The sequence below is a fragment of the Micropterus salmoides genome, unplaced genomic scaffold (assembly GCF_014851395.1).
Source record: "Micropterus salmoides isolate LMB-PRFRI ecotype aquatic unplaced genomic scaffold, ASM1485139v1 Ms_hic_scaffold_20, whole genome shotgun sequence".
Taxonomy (NCBI): Eukaryota; Metazoa; Chordata; class Actinopteri; order Centrarchiformes; family Centrarchidae; genus Micropterus; species Micropterus salmoides.
In genome coordinates this window covers 28,825,754-28,840,646 of record NW_024041151.1, presented here as the reverse complement: position 1 = coordinate 28,840,646, position 14,893 = coordinate 28,825,754, and the positions used below count along the sequence as shown (strand labels likewise).

The following is a 14,893-nucleotide window of genomic DNA, read 5'->3' as shown; positions in this document are numbered from 1 at the left end:
GGTGTAGAAAGGATCGCTAAATTAAATCTATAGCAAAATAAAGGGTGCAAGACGTGCACAGGTCTGAACACTTTTCAAAGCCACTGCGTGTGACTTTCAGAGGCGTCTTTCTACCGCCCACTTCAAGTTTGTTGTCACATGCAGAGGGACAGTGAGAGGCTTGTGCCCCCGCTCTCTCATCCTTTGTGTACATAAATGAATACTAGCCTCCCGTGCCATTACATTTCAAGCCCGCAACAATCCTCTCAGCCCACACAATGGTAACACTCACATTACCATACACCCAGTGCTCTCACATGCAACGCTGCATACATACTGTCCCAGGGTGAAGTCTGTTCTGCTGTGTGTCTTATCTACTGTCTTTTTATCTGTTTAGAAACTCAATAAGTATATTTCAGAAAAAAGGTCCCTCATCCACAAAAGAAAATGGAAGAATTCTTGCAACATGTCCAAATTGCCATTGTTCAGAACCTCTGTAACAAGTCCAAATCAAGTTGTCAGGCCTTGCAAATATTTCCCTGGCCGACTCTGGATGTCTCTGCAGGAACATGTTTGAACTCACTTCAGGCCTCTAGCTGTGACACACACGGCTCTCAGGCGGCTGTCCTTCAGCACAACATGCTGATACACAGCAGGGCCCGGAGCCTCTCTCTGTTGGTTATTTTGTTTGGTGGCTCTCATCAGACTGTCATAGATGAAATAACATCTTCATTCAAACTGCTATTAAGCTATTTTCGTTTTGACTGTGTGTGTGTGTGTGTGTGTGTGTGTGTGTGTGTGTGTGTGTGTGTGAGTGTGAGTGTGAGTGTGTGAGTGTGTGTGTGAGTGTGAGTGTGAGTGTGTGTGTGAGTGTGAGTGAGTGAGAGTGTGAGTGTGAGTGTGTGTGTGAGTGTGTGTGTGTGTGTGAGTGTGGTGGGGGTCTTGGATCGTCCTCTACTCTGGAATGACAGGGTTCCTGTGAGATGTCCTGATGTCATTTCCTGTTTTAAAAAAGCCCTTCCACGCCATAAAAGGGCATTTCAGCCATTTGTATACTCCCAGCTCTGATTCATCTGGGAGCTGTGTATCCTGTCTGCAGTGAATGTAAGGACCATTTGTTTGGCTTAAGGAAAGATAAGAGGGGACTCATCTATGGCTCATTTAAGTCTGTAGGTCACAGGTGCTACAAAGGCAAGTTCAAAATGCCCCTCTATCTTCAGTGGGTCTCTACAATATGATTATTAAAAGACACTTAGAAGCACAGCAGGCCAAGGCTACTGTGACCTGCCACTCTTCCAGTTTGATAAGTAACAAACCAGAAGTTACACAAATCCTGGAGACTTCAGAAAATATAGTGCGGATGCTTCCCACTCCACCCTGGCTAAAAGAGGAAGTGCTGAGTCACAACAGTAATTACTGCAGTTACTGAGAAATGAGGAAGAGTGCACTGAAGACCACGGCAACCAATCAGTTTGGCAGGAAAACACAACAATAGAGAGGCTGAGTTACAAGGAAGAACTCTAATCCATGTCTTTTGCTGAACAATATGATAATATTAATGGCTATCATAGGATTACAAAGAAGATTACAAGTGATTCAGATACATTCTCAGCATTTGAACTAAAACATTCAGTCCATATAACTTGCAAGCTTTAGCAGCGATTCAACACAAAGTGAGACAGTTTGTTCACTTCTTTAATTCGTTCTTTAGCTGTGGAAGTAGTGCTACTTCCTTGTGCAATGTGCAGCTCATCATCACTTAACTCACTGAATCAAGTTGTTTAGAAACATTGTTATCTTATTTGTGCATGTCCCAGCATGCAATTTATTTGGGTTCAAATTCTATCCTATGTGTCTCACTGAGATTAAAAGTCTCTTTTTGTGCAGAGTTTTCTCACCAAGACAGGCAGCGGCACAATTAACAAGGCTGCAGACATGAAAACATTTACAGTTTAAGATGGAAATAAGTATCAGTTACAAGGTCATTAAATATAATAAATATAACTAGGGATGCACTAAAATGCAAATTCTTGGCCGAAGCCGAATATAATGAAAACATTTTCTGAATACCGAACAAATAAATTCACAATTTTTTCCATTTATTTTGCCTATTTTTTCCATTGGATACATTAAATAGTCAAAATGTGCTTTTTACTCAGTGTTTCCCACAGGATTTGGAGAGACTACGGTGGGTGGTAAAGTAAATGACATGTGTCCATTTACTTTTAATGTTCACATGTAATATGTTTTATACTTTCTGTGAATATAATCCAATTAATCTTATTTCCATCCTGTACAGACACCTTATTTTGCAAACCGGACATTGTCACATGTGTATCCACACACTAAATTCATGAAGTTTGATGAATAATGTTGTATGTGGTTCTCATATTGTGTCACATGAAGACTTCACAGCCTCTTCAGGTAGGACTCATACTGCAACACTTGTCTTTGTAAAGAGACAAAATGACAGGATAAAGTCTCTAAACTGCCTGTCAGCTCGCTCTGGTCTGTTTCAGTGGATTTACCATAAAGGCTTGAATAAGTGTGTAATCCAAATTTAGGTGCAGCTAGCGGAATCACCTTCTCAGAAATGAGTGACAGAAACACTCAAAGCGGTCCAGACCGTTTTTTTCCCTTTTCTAAGAAGTCAGCCAGATGGAGAGGATGTGCTAGGAGACAATTCAGCAGAACAGTTTCTGCAAACGGCGTCTTTCTCAGACACTTTAAAATGCTTCCACACTGCCGACATGTCAACGTAATTGTTCGGTAAAATTTATTAGTCTTAGACTTAATTAAATATTCACAATTTATCAACAACAACAATCATAACATCTACAGCCTCCAAGTCATTTAAAAATACTTTAAAAGCAACTAGCGAAACAAGCAAAGGGAGCAGCGCACTTAAACGCACCTTCTCCCAATTCAGTCTAGACAGATAGTAGTAATAAGTCCTTAGAACGAAGACAATATCTTGCTGTACTTATATATGCATATACTGTGTATGTGTTCATGAGATGCTACAGCCTTTACAGCCACCACATCTCCACCCAATTTCACACCTATGGAAGATTGTGGAGCTACGTGAAAGACAATGCTCTCAACCACTTCTCCTTAAGGCCAAATTAAAGAATGTAAATGTTCATCTTCTGATCCATTTACTGATGTCTGTGACCGTCTCTGACCTGATTAAATAAAGGTGCTATGTACAAATGAGGGAATATGTTGTGGAGGACTGGTATTCATCCCTCCAACGGAGTTCCACACACTTGGCAGAGCCCTGAAGCTGTTCTGGAGGATCTGGATGAGCTTTTGCTCTGTGTCCAACCTGTCTGACTGCTGTGGTTTCCTGACCCATTCACCAGACCGCAGCTCTAACCTTGGTGAGTAGAATGTATGGAAAAAAAGACAAACAGATGACCCAGGTTGGAATAAACAGCAACTGACCTGCACTGTCATTCCACATGTCCAAATGTGCTCACAAAAGGTTTACATATACTGTCCAACTCCAAGCAGCATCAGTGCTTTAAGACCTTTTTTAACTGACTTCACTTCCTGTCAGTCTAGTCTTCTATTGTAAAGTGACAGCAGTCAACTGTCATCCTGTGGAGCAGCATCCTGTCTATCTCCAGCAGTCAGATACTGTACATCTCAGCCTCTATCTCATGTCCTTCAGGCCCGAGCACACCAGAGGAATATTACAATAACTTATCTTATTGTGCCAGAACAACACTTTACTGTCGCAGCTGCTCTCCAGGCTGATAAACACAGCGTGTGATACTGTAGTTTCTCTGCCTACAGTCTATTATTGCAAACATCAGCCTATGCCAGACGCTTGTAAGAGTGCATGTTCAAAATGTTTAAAAAACCTTCTCAGTTCATTTTTACAAACCTAAAGAAATATCACAGCCAATTTCAATTCAATGACATTGTTATTTTATAGTGCCAATTCATAAAAGTTATCTTACTTTTTTTATAGAGCAGGTCTAAACCTGCTCTTTGTAATGTCATTTACAGTTTTAAATTTTTAAAATTGTATTTAGTCATAGAGATGTGCTCTGGTCAGGTACAGTACACACATGTTAGGATAAATCTTAAGTCTCATCAGAACATTTTAAAATGTGCATGGCCACTGTTGGTATGAAATTGGCACTTAAGTTCTATATTTCATATTCTAAAATTATAAGCTGATAAGACCCTGTATTGTGGGTTAACAAATACAACGGCTTGATAACTAGCACGTCTATCACTCAGAGGAATATTTTGAGTCAGAGCATTCCTCTGACGTAATAGCACAAAGTTGATCAGCATAAATTACTGATGTGAAATGAGTGAAAGTTTCGAATGTATGTGACTGAGACAGACATGATGCGATCCACTAGCGAGAAGGCATATCACAGAGACACTGATGGAACAGTGGTGCGACAGAGCGACACTTCTTTTTACCTCAAAAGCAATCTCAGTACTGAGTCGACAGTGGCTTGCAGTGAGCACGCTTCACCATGATAAAATAAAAATGTGCTCAGTATAACGAGAAAAGATCGTCTTTACATTGTAACAAGACATTTTTCACGTTATGATGACTCCCAACTCCTCCTACCAAAAAAACCTGCCCAAAATAGAGGGGGATACGTTTCTGTGGAGAAGATAAGATAAAATAAGTTGTTGTGAATCCAAGCTGCTGACTGCAGTTGCTGTCTGCTGTGAGGGAGGAAGACGACAACTTTTCAGATCCACCTGTCAATCTCTCAGTGTTTGCCACTCAAAACATTGCTCGGCTTATTTGTTTTCTTGCTTTTTGTATTTGAAATGTTGTGTCCCGGCTTTTGTTATTTGTCAGTACACCAGATTCCGCCATGAGCGCCACAGTTTCCCTATCATGTAATAATAATAACAATCTCACTGTCAAGTATGGCAGCAGTGGAATGGGAGAGAAATGAGAGAGGCAATAGCCGTGTTCCATCAACGTTTTTTAATGCGCATTTTGAAGTATCGCATTAGAAAAGGTTGATGGAAAAGGCAAAATTCGGGAAAAAAATCCTTAAAAAACTTCTGACGTGGCGAACTTGTACATTTACATTTACTCATTTGGCAGACGCTTTTATCCAAAGCAACTTACATCTGAGGAACAACATACAGGCATCAACAGAGCATCAAATACAGATCTACAACTGACAATACATACTAGTAAGAGCAGCAATAAATACTAGTAAAAGCTCATATTACATATATCAATGGGGTAAATACCTAGGGAAGGAAGTAAGAGTTAACAAAAAGTGCAATCGATACAAGATAATTGTAGGGGATAGAAGAAGAAGAAGAGCACAGGAAGTGCATGTTAGAGTTTAGGAGTTAGAGGTGAGTAGTGTAAGAGGAAGTGTTCTCAGAAGAGATGAGTTTTCAAGAGCTTCTTGAAGTTAGAGAGGGCGTGTGGTAGGTCGTTCCACCATCGTGGTGTCATAGATAACAACAGCCAGGACTGGGATTGCTTTGTGTATAGGGACGGCAGAGCCAGGTGGCATTCGTTGGAGGAGCGTAGCAGCCAAGAAGGAACGTAAGTTTGTATTATGGAGTTTAGGTAGATGGGTGCAGACCTAGTAGTCACTCTGTATGCAAGCATTAGTGACTTGAATCTGATTCTGGAGGCCACGAGGAGCCAATGGAGGTCACTGAGTAATGGAGTGACATGAGTCCTTTTGGGCAGAAACCAGATGCGCTGCTGCGTTCTGAACCATTTGTAAGGGTTTCACCGCACAAGCTGGAAGACCCGCTACCAGGGCATTGCAATAGTCGAGACGAGAGATAACCATGGCCTGTACCAGAAGCTGGGTGGCGTACTGAGTGAGGTAGGGCCTGATTTTCCTTATGTTGTATAGAGCAAGGCGGCATGACCGAGAGACAGCAGCAACATGGTCTGAAAAGGACAGCTGGTTATCAATCATGACACCCAAGTTTCTCACCACCTTGGTTGAGTGACGGTTGAGGAGTCAATTTGTAGTGTGATGTTATGGTGTAGCTGGAATGACCAAGAGTTCAGTCTTAGAGAGGTTTAGCTGAAGGTGGCAAGCCTTCATCCATGTAGATATGTCCGAGACAGTACATGATCCAAGCCGAGACGGTGGGATCGTCTGGCGGGAAGGATAGGTAGAGCTGCGTATCGTCTGCGTAGCAATGATAAAAGAAGCCGTGCGAGCGAATGATCGGCCCTAGTGAGGCAGAGTAAATTGAGAAGAGATGGGGACCTAGCACTGAGCCTTGGGGCATCCCTGTGGAGAGGCAGTGGGCGGGGAGGGTAATTGTCCTTTCCACAAAATATTTTAGGAATGCCCCGAGAGGTAGGATTCGAACCACAGGAGTGCTTTACTCGAGATGCCCATTGCTGAGAGAGCAGATAGCTCACGACTGATCAGCTGTTTCTGCTGTCAGCGTCTTGCCCGGTTGTGCAGAGTTCTGCATGCCTGCCGAGAATTTCCTGCACCTCGCGGCTGGTAACGCTCGTTTGTGCTGAGAAAAGAGGTGGATCCAAATCAGGACAGGTAGCCTTCATCATCTGTTCTGCCGAATTATGCATTCACCTCTTAAAAGGTCCTTTTCAGATCCTTTGCTCTGCACACTGATCAAACGGGGTTATCACCACATATTTTTGAGAATCTCAATGAATGCTGCTTCTACTGAGTGTAATAAAATATTAACAACTCTAAATGTTCATAAAATATATAGTTCAAATCATTTATCACCACTGATGAACCCCACATAGGATATTATAGCTTTTTAAAGCATTATCTGGAGGTGCATGCAATTCTCGGTAGGCATGCAAAACCCGGCATAACACCAGATATTCCCATAACGTGTGGAGACATGGCTGGTAGCAATTTGCCCGCTTGAATCACATTTCTGAGGACCTCTCTCCATTTTTCTAAGATCCATGGTCCTCAGGTCCATGTGACTGGTTTCTTTTCTGGTTTGGAACCCATACATCTTCTTTATTACAGCCATGTGTAACGTCAACTACTGACGTATCTACGCTTGCCGTAGCCTGGTTTATTCGCTCCAAGTCAGCTGAAGGAAACGCACATATTTCTCATTTACTTTTTTGCGACAATTCAAAAGTACGCTTAAAATTCGCATGACAATTAGATGGAAACATGGCTACTGTGTGCTATTAGCACAGCTACTGAACAACAAAGTAGTTCAGCACATTAGAGCAGTATTAATGATGTATCCTCCTGACACAGTGTAACTGCATGTTTTACAGATACCATGGTATCTCAGATTCATTTCACGAAAAGTATAAAAGTGTTGCCAGTGAAGCAGCGTAGCAGAAGTAAAACAAGCCGTGGTGAACAGCTGACCATGAGTTCACAGTGCTGCAGAGTACATGCAGTTCGTTGCAACCAATGAGCTCTACTGTCTCCGTTCCCAGCTGCACTCACACATCCTGTGGCCTCCTGCAGCAGAGCAACACAGAAACAGAAACACAGTCCTCTTGCACCCAGCACATCAAACCGTATTACATGACTTCCCTGCCTTTTCTACGTGCCGTCAGATTTACTAAAACACTTGTAGCTCTTATGTTTTACCTTCCGATATGTGCGCTGCCATCACAAGCTGCTACAGAAAAAGGAAGTAGTCATTGTTGGGCCGCGTGGGTGCTGAGGGCCTGATAACTGTGCAGACTGTTTGATAAAGTTAGCTGTAACAATACTTACATTTGAAAAATTGGCACCACTCTTCTGCCAAAGGATGATTTGTGTCAAAGCAGAGTAGACACAGCTGCAGCTCTATTTGATGAGCAACAAGTCATTACGTACAGTAGTCCTTCAGCTATCAGTTAACCTTATTGGATGCAGCTGTGTTTACCTAGCTGTGACACCATCAAAAGGACTCTGGAGATGAACATCCAGAGCACTGGACAGAGCAATCAATGTAATATAATATGATAATATAATACCCTCGAGTGAACAGGAAAACTGGAATGGAAAAAAAGAAGCTCATTCTTTCTGTTTGGGGTTGGACTGTACAGTTTAAGAGGCATTTAGACTAGTGAGCGGGAGAGAAACAATTACTCCAAGAACTCTGAATAATAAAAATCCACAAATTATTTTTTTTGATACTTTGTAATATTCTGTTGAACTATTAGCTGCAAACATGAGCGCAGACAGTCGACTTCTCACAGACAGCTGGAACTATGTGCTGACCACGTGGGCTTTTATCAGGCAATAGAAAAGGCTTGAGACACATTCTGTTCAAATAATATTTAAATCGATATAATGTTTTTGTACAAGAAAAGCAATACCTGGTCATTTGAACAGAGACCTGTCCTGCTTCATTTCACTCAGACTTACTCTTGGTCTTTAAAAGAGGAGACTTCCACAGATGCAGCCACCAGAATCAGTAAGATTTTATAGCAACTGTCAGTGTTTGAAAATGATCACCAGATAAGCTGTGAGAATGCGGTAAAACACAGTAAACTGAATCTCTCTTTGCATGTTTTGTTCAACCCAAACTTTACTACATATATATATACATTGATAGATAGATAGATAGATATAGTAAAATGTCAGAAAATAATGTAAAGAAATTTGAGGATTTTTATTATTCAGAGTTCTTTGAGTAATTGTTTCTCCCTGGCATACCTCAACACTTTTCCCACAATGCCAAGCAAAATGTCTGCTGTTAAAAAAGGACTACAGGGCACAACAGAACATATTAGTCATATTCCAGTGTTTGCAGCAGCGGATTATAACTGAGGTGCACTGCCTTGCCTGCAATAAATAATCCGCAGGGTTTAATATGGAGTTGGCCCACCCTTTGCAGTTATAACAGCTTCAACTCTTCTGGGAAGGGTGTCCACAAGGTTTAGGAGTGTGTTCATGGGAATTTTTGACCACTCTTCTAGAAACACATTTGTGAGGTCAGGCACAGAGTTGGACGAAAAGGCCTCGCTCTAATTCATCCCTATGGTGTTCTATCGGGTTGAGGTCAGGAGGACTCTGTGCAGGCCAGTCAACTTCTCCACACCAAACTCGCTCATCCATGTCTTTATGGACCTTGTTTTGTGCACTGGTGTGCAGTCATGTTGGAACAGGAAGAGGCAATCCCCCAAACTGTTTCAAAATGAAACTGTCCAAAATGTTTAGAGGTCTGTAGCTTTTGACTCTGCAGAAAGTTGGCAACTTCTGCTAACTGTGCGCCTCAGCGTGCACTGACCCCGCTCTGTGATTTAAGTGGCCTTTCACTTTGTGGAGTTTCTGTTGTTCCCAATCCCTTCCACTTTGTGATAATACCACTAACAGTTGACCGTGGAATATTTAGTAGTGAGGAAATTTCACAAATGGACTTCTTGCACATGTTGCAACCTATCATGGTACCACACTTGAATTCATGAGCTCCTGAGAGCGACCCGTTCTCTCACAAATGTTTGTAGAAGCAGTCTGCATGCATAGGTGCTTGATTTTATAAACCTGTGGGGTATTTGGCAATATAGTGTATATAGTTTTATAATTACACACAGCATCGGCCACATATTAGCAGCAGGAATTGTCCAAACCGAAATCTAGAACACTGATAATAAGATGTGATCTGTCAGGGGTGGGGGGGCTGGGTGATCTGGCAAAACATTCATTATTTATCATCATATAAATAAAGTCACTATTGCTGCTGCTTACATGAGCTGCAAACAGGATATGTATTATACTAACTAAATGCATTTTTAAAAAGTTAACATCAGTCTTCGTGAATCGAAACGTTCCCAGCCAGGGAAGCTGATCTTGGGTCAGTTACATCCATCAGCTAAACTCCCTTATTTGTGACAGTAGCTATCAGCAGCATGTCTTTTGTTAGACTTATAGTGCAGTAAAATAAAATGTTCTAACCCTGTGTCCCTGTCAGCTGTTCAGCAATCTCTTTTTGAGTGGTTTTATATCTAAACCCCTCTCCTTTCTCTTCCCGCAAAATGGTACAATATTTGTGATGATTTGTCCTGAGCTCAGAGGCGTAAACATACATTTATCCAATCAAATGTGATGGCACTACTGATAGCAACTACCCCCTCAAATTATATAAAACCGCCATTAGCTCGTGGCAGCTGGCTGAGCAATATCACAGGACAGGGGTGCTTGGATTTCAGTCGGCAAAAACTGCGCACATTTTCAAAAGAGCACGGCTGTGCTCTAATATGTTCATTTCATCTGACAAAGTGGAGGTGGGGAGGCCAACAGTCCTCTACAATATATTCCATATTACACAGATATGACAGATTTGTCTATGCAGACATCTCCTCTGTGTAACTATCTAACTTCTGATACCAAAACCAACCCTGCTGTGGGAGACCGCCACGTTATGACGAAACAGCTTCGTTTCTGTGCTGGGGCCGGTTGTTCTCCAGCGATGAAACAGCAATAGATAATGGAGGAAATTGTCTATCGCAATCAGTGCTGATATCGCCTAGTTCAAGTAGGGGACTGACCTATCAATCAAACGTCCTTTGAGGTAGTTCATCAGAGCAGCATGTTGCAATGTTCAGTCCAAATACTTAATTATTAATCACATCTATATAACTTGGAGGTGGAAAGTAATATCTAGTGAAGACCTGAAATTCAGTTACTGTGACATTTAATTGACTTTAGTATTTGAATTTTGCACAACTTTATATTTTTCCTCCCTACATGTTAGAGGAACATATTGTACCTTTGGATAATGGATGTGTTGCAGCCTTGTACTTTTTGGTACTGCTACTTATACTTGAGTAAATAATCTGAATCCTTCTTCCACCACTGGTGAAACCCTCTACATATAAACACAGTGTATCCTGGCAGTTCAGTCCAGGTTTTTCTACATCCTTTAAATTAGGTACTGCTACATATTTAGCAGCGCAACATGAGCCCCAGACTGTATAGCTGCTCTGCTGCCACGGGCGCTGCGGAGGAATTCAACTCTGCATTCCTTTGGAATAGCAGCATCAGAACATGGAGACAGAGGGAGAAGGACGGGAGGCTTTATTCAGCCTTATGTCAGCCAGCGCAAGAACTAAATGCAGCCCATCCCAGCGGAGTACAGGAATGTCAAGACGGAGAGATTCTGTGGCAGAGGGAAGATAACATCTCGTCTACAATTTGAAACGGTTTTCGACTCCAAGTCAACTGTATACAGTACTTCCTGTTTATATTTACATTCACATACACACAGAAATTACAACACTGCAATAAGAGTGGTTATGGTACTTTATATAGCATTTCCTATTTTCTCAACAAACTACCACTATTGGAAGTAGAAATGTCTTTATTATGAAAGCACTAACTACTCACATTCTCACAGAACTCCTATTTAGTTCTCTCACTCACTGCTGTTCCTAAAGATTATTGACAGGAGTGCAAAGAGTAAAAGCAAGAAAAGTATTTCACTCAAGTAGCCTTTGGGGGGGGGGGGGGGGGGGGGGGGGGGATCATCGCCAGTATTGGTGAAAACCAATAAAAATGAAAACCACCATTGCTGTTGTGGGGGTAGGGCAGCTTTGGGGGTACATGACTGAAAAGGTTTGAGAACCACTGCTTTAAAGAAAGTTTTACTTAAAGAAAAGTAAAATTAGTGGTGTAAAAATGTAAAAGGACCTATAGACGAGGCAGTGAATTAACATGTCACCATACACATCACGTGTGAAAGCACACAGATCATGACTGCAAAACAAGGGTTTGCCTCCCTTTTGTTTTCTACAGCATGATAATGTACGTGTACTCTGTGATTATGTGTACGTGTTTCTGCAGGCCTGGGCTCTGTAGCACTACAGGCCAGGAAGAGCTGAAGAATCCAGTCTGTGGACCTGCATGGTAGCATACAGTACTAAAGACGTACTGTAGCAAATGCTCAGATTTTAGGTGTATAACAGATGTTATATAACAAAACTGAAGTTATAGGGGATGCAGCTCTCTGGAGGGGGGAGGGAGGGGCTCTACATCTTGATGGGTATAGAGCCCAAATCACCTGCACACGCATACACACTCTGTATGTTCAAATCACATGCAGACATGATCCACAACACAAACCATATCATAAAGAATTAGCTACTCAATCAGACTCTACAATGCTTCTGTAATGGACTGTGTTTCATTATTAGGACAGAGTGGGTTTCCTCCATCTTTGACAGAAGGGCCAGCTGAGGGCCAGGCAGCAGAGACACCTTGCTGAGCAGGGCTGGAGTGGACATCTATTTCCCCAAACCCAGCACATTCTTCAGCCTCGGGCCATGTTATTATACTGAACATAGGTCAACACCATATTTAGGCATATTAGTTAACTCAGCCTACGGATTGATTGAATGCATGTTGGGGTATGACATACAATGCTGTACACATTCAATGAGGAAGATTGTCCGTAGTCCTTAGCGGTGACAGGAGATCCGTCAAAGGGCTGGTGTCTAAACAGCAGTCGAGCTCAGGGAACCACCCCCTCCTCAGGCCTTCTGAAGCGCATGCTGGACTGTATTTCTCTCTTGTCTCCGCAGCTGCCTGTTACTATGAAGTGCTCTGTAATGTTTTGTGCCCTACATAACACAGCAAATATGTTGTACCAGTGTGGCCTTGCACATGAGCAATTGTCACAGAATTCACATGTGCGTTCGGAAAAGGAAATGAAATGCTTGTTTTCTACCGCTCTCTTCACCACAACTAGTTTCTGTGTGAATAAAGAACGCTGTTAAGCATGTCAGTGGTCAAAATGAATCACCGGGGTTCATGGGAACCTGAATATTGGTGAAAAGGTGCACGTATTGTCTCACAAATTCAGAATGAATCAAAATTTTTAGCTTTGAAACTGGCAGGTCCTCCTTCAGATTGCCACTGCCAGTAAAACGTATTTTATTTCTCGAAACAACCTTAATGCTTCCTGTGATCTTTAAGCTAATTTTCACTGGTCTGACTGAACTCCCCAGGCATCTGACACAGGTTTGGGAATTGGCTCAAGTGTAATACAAACAGTTTCTTGTGCTGGAGGAGTGGCAGCACATGTTGTCTTGACCAAATATGGCTGAGTGAAAACACTAGAGTGTGATCTCGGCAGCACACTGGAATGAAAAGCAGCTTTCCTTAACTGGTGTGAGAGCGGGCCATGACACAACACACCGACACCTATTCAAAACAGCTGTTACTCTGGAGGCTGGATATGTGCGGCTGGTGGATTAGCAGTCTAGTCACTAAAACTATTCAGCCTCTAAGTCTAACTGAACGGCACAGAGTGTAAGCGCTCAGAAGATCACTGGTACACCTCTACTGAGCATGGTGAGGTGAGGTGCCTGAGCAGAGGACAGTACCCATCCACCACAGCCTGTTCACCCTGCTGCTGTCTACAGAAGTATCCTCTGTCGCACCACCAGACTGCAGAGCAGCTTCCTTGCCAGGCAGCGAGACATTCACGGACGGCAGCTCCATGCTGTGTTATTTATGTGCGGTCAGACTGAGACAACAGCAGCTAGCACACTAGCTAGATTCGAAATGAAGCCACTGGCAGGACATGACTCTGGCACGACATCAGAGGGCAACTGGTGGTGTGCGCACGCGTGATTTGTTTTACACTGCCTGGGATAAAGATCAGCGACACGCTGTGTGTAAGACATGTTCCAGTGACATTTCAAGAGGAGTCAAACAGGCAGGAACAGGTCCCAGAATTGATGGATCCCTAATTTAAAGTAGAGCCTGACTGACACCAGATTGCCACGTTTCTAAAACGATCAAACATATTTTTGGCATTTCTGTACAGACATTGCTTGTTCTTTACTGGCTGATTCAGATACATCTGTAATAAGTTAATATCGGCTGATAACATCTGCTGGCTGATTTATCGGCCAGGCTCTAATTTAAAGCTTCCAGGTTAAACACCCAATGTCATTATGATCATAATGAATACGATCATTCGGACTGAAATAAATTATTGGCTGTGCTTATTACAGTCCTGCGACAGCCACAGATCCAGTATTTTATTAGCATTTGATTTATTGATTGCTGTCTGTGGGTGAAGAGACTTTCAACAAATAAAATAAATAAATTGCCCACCCCAGCTTTAAGTGTACTGACACAGCCTGTCTACCTGTACATCACTGCAGCAAGGTGAGAAGTCAAAACCGCTGGAGGTCAGCAAAAACAAGATGTTCAACTGATAAAGTTGCTCTATAACATTTGGCACCATTTCCATTCTGTACAACCTCAGGTTTCCTTTGTCTCTTCACGTTGTGGCCTGCTGCTTGGATTAATTACGGTGAATGTACGATTGTCACCTAAGCTGCATCAGATCCATTTTCTCTAATTACTGTTTTAAAACCACTTTAGTTTAGAAGTTATTGAAATATTTGAAAGCAGCACCATTGCATTTGCTGTGTTTCTTCATGCAGGCACGGCTGTGCCAGGGGAAGAGTTACTTGGTTCTCGTTTTTCAATAAAAGCAGATATGGCACACAGCGCATTTGATATAAATGTAGTATTCAACTAAATCGGGCCACAGAATTTTCAACTTAATAGCTCTAAGCCTTATAAAAGTGACCACAAGGCAATGACAAAGACATCTTTCACATGCAGGTGAAAGCCTTCAGCACCAGACAGTGCCCAGGCAGCCATGATCAGACATCTGTGCATTGGTAATGTTTTAGATTAAATGTCAGAAATGAAATGAATAATATCCAACGTGCAATGCACTCAGTCTGTGCTGTTTTTCTGTGCACACTTGTAAAACAAACTGGCTATCATCACAATCTGAGTGATTACATCTCTTTTGCAAACGATAATAACTTGAGGCTGACAATGTACACGTAGCCTAACATGCGTGAGAGCAGACCAGGACACACACACACACACACACACACACACACACACACACACACACACACAGATCAGATCGGGAACAGAATGGCTGTTTTTTCCATTTTTCTTTA

General features: G+C 42.2%; 1 protein-coding gene across 1 annotated transcript in view; it reads right to left on the bottom strand.

Moving 5' to 3' along the window:
* tln1 (talin 1) overlaps positions 1-14,893 on the bottom strand; it is a 70,390-nt gene that overhangs the window by 52,116 nt on the left and 3,381 nt on the right.